This window comes from Anopheles aquasalis, chromosome 3 (genome assembly GCF_943734665.1).
Source record: "Anopheles aquasalis chromosome 3, idAnoAquaMG_Q_19, whole genome shotgun sequence".
NCBI lineage: Eukaryota > Metazoa > Arthropoda > Insecta > Diptera > Culicidae > Anopheles > Anopheles aquasalis.
Genome location: NC_064878.1, coordinates 65,516,049 through 65,518,548, shown reverse-complemented (window position 1 = coordinate 65,518,548; position 2,500 = coordinate 65,516,049). Strand labels below are relative to the sequence as shown.

At 48.9% G+C, this 2,500-nt stretch overlaps 1 protein-coding gene across 4 annotated transcripts in view; it reads right to left on the bottom strand.

Annotated features, from left to right (window-relative positions):
* Positions 1–2,500, bottom strand: part of LOC126578039 (breast cancer anti-estrogen resistance protein 1) — a 95,352-nt gene that overhangs the window by 56,960 nt on the left and 35,892 nt on the right. The window lies entirely within an intron of this gene.

Here is a 2,500-nt window from a genome sequence, read left to right as displayed (position 1 = left end):
CATTAGTTCTGACTCATTGTTCCAAGGTGCTTCCTTTAGAACATTAGGACGCCAATAAATGGAACTCCCCTGCAGTGATGTGTTTGAACAAGGGCTTTTACGTGTTGCCAACATGAAGGTAGCTTTACACCAGGCCATTGCCAACGATCGCGTAACCGTTTTGCAATTTAGATGTTATCAGCTGGCCAACAACACACACGATGGTTACCCCACGCTAAGGCAATAAACCAAATGGCATCGTTATCGTTATCTAGAAATTCGCCAACGCACACACCGGGAAAAAGGGGCGCAGGCTTTTACCTGGCGCAAAAGTGTCCCCATACTTAACGCCTCCCCAGAAACGGGTGCCACGAAAAGGGGGGTTTCTCTGTGTCTGATACGAGGAAAGCCCAAACGGTCGCGTATTGCGAAAAGAGTGTTTAACTGCAAATAGCGCAAAAAGTAAGATAAGCAGCGAGTGTGACTGGCGTCACTACCACTATCGCGACAGAAATTCATCCACGTATCAGGAACGGGGCGAATGTTCGGTTTGAACTCGAACGCGAGGCATCGTCCGTCCGGGAATGACGTTCGCAGCCGCGGTTCGATGACGCCATCGGGTTTTTGGGGGGCTTTGTACGCCCCATCATCATCATTGCCGCGTGTGTTTGCTAATTTTCCACCACCGGCAGCCTCACCGACACACCGCTACCACTGAAAACGAAGGGGTTTAGCGCACAAATACCACCGACGAGCATAATACCCGCCTGCCATTGCCACACAGCCTTGAGATTATGTCTTTTTTGCTCTTTTTTTGGGGGGGTTGGGAGGCTCACGGGATTAGCTTGCTGGCGCAAGAAGCGCTGATACATCAGCACCTCTTTTAAACGATGGATGAGCATAGCGGGGAACAGACAGACAGACACATACACCTCAAACCCCAAATTCACCCCAAATCACCTCCCGCAGATGCTGTGGCAGCAGCGCAAAAAAGGTGGTGGATGAAGTAAGAAAAAAAAAACTCGTCGACAATGGAGTGGATGAATTTCTTCCATTTATGGGCAACCCATGATGCCGAGGCTGCCATGCTAGTCTACTAGGTGACTGTCATGGACCACGAGCAAGCAATTTATGCACGACCACCATCGGCACCCACGGCTCGCTGCTAGCAGGTCAATGCGGGCATTCCCAAACCGAAAGCTAGCCCCGTCCGTTCGCGATCATGCACCGTGCACGATTGCTTCCGGATTAAAAGGCTGACCACCACTAGGGACCACCCCGAAAACGGGTTTTCATCCTTCAGCAGCCGCCTGTTGTTTATCGCCGCCGGTCGCTTTCAGCTCAGTCCTTAATCAGGCTCCACGGTGCCACAGACCTCTACCAGGGCTTCGAGAGGTTTCTTGAGGTCACTTCAATGTGGAAGAAATTAAAGAAAAGTCGAACGATAAACAAACGGTTGGCATGAGTCAATTTAAGGCTTTCAGCAAGACAAATAACGGACTATTTGCCTCAATCGTAGCTCCAGCTCCACGGTGCAAATTTGTTGCCGAAACGATTCCCCACCAAAGACTTGTTTGCTGAATATTGAAAACGTATTTACTGCTCTCCTGCTCTGAAAAAAAGAAGGCCCTTATCTCACGCCAGCGCGTATTTTATTGATTTCTCCAAAAGCTGAGAGAAATCCATTCCAATAATGATATTCCTATTGATGATGCCGGGGCAGAGGCAGAGGGATTGCCACTAATTGATCAATTAAAATTCCACTCCCGCCAAAAAACGAGCGGCTTCTCATGCGCGAAGCAAGCAAACCGTATCGAATGGCACATCGTCCGGGCCTAGAAGACGCGAAAATTATCATCTCGTTGACCGAGACTCTCTTCTTCGCAGGTTGCTATTTGTAGTGCCGTCGACTATCTTGGGCCCGGGTTGTTTTTGTTTGGCTAGCCGCTTATCGTGCTGCTCGATACACCGCGCAGCGGACGAAAGGTTGCGAATGTCAAGGATGCACGGAACAACATGCCACCTGACCAGACTGGACGTACTCGCCCAGCCACTCGTCACGTAACTGTTTGACCATCGGTTACATGGCGCGCTCATTTATCACACCCATCATTATCTGCGTTGTCAAGTGCGCTAGCAAGCAGCCATTTTGTGTTTCAAAACATTGTTTTACTATCACACGCGTAGCGCGAACGACCTTTGGGGGACAGTTTTTTGAGAGACAACATTTACCGATTAGCAAATGATTGATAAGGTATGAGGCGACCGGTCGTCTAGCCATTCGACGATTCGTGCGTCGTAATTTCATGAAACTGTCAGTCAGCCATCATCTTCCGAATCTTCCACAATCTCTCAGCTTAAATCTTGGTTTAGCATTTTTAAAAAGGAATAGTTATAAAGCAAACAACCAGCCGGGACGGCTTCAAGTGATTAAAGAAAGTAGCAACCACAGCAGAGCACCATAGCAACCTTGCAACCTCGGTTACGCCAACGACGCTTCAATTTTCTTAAGGAAACTCAA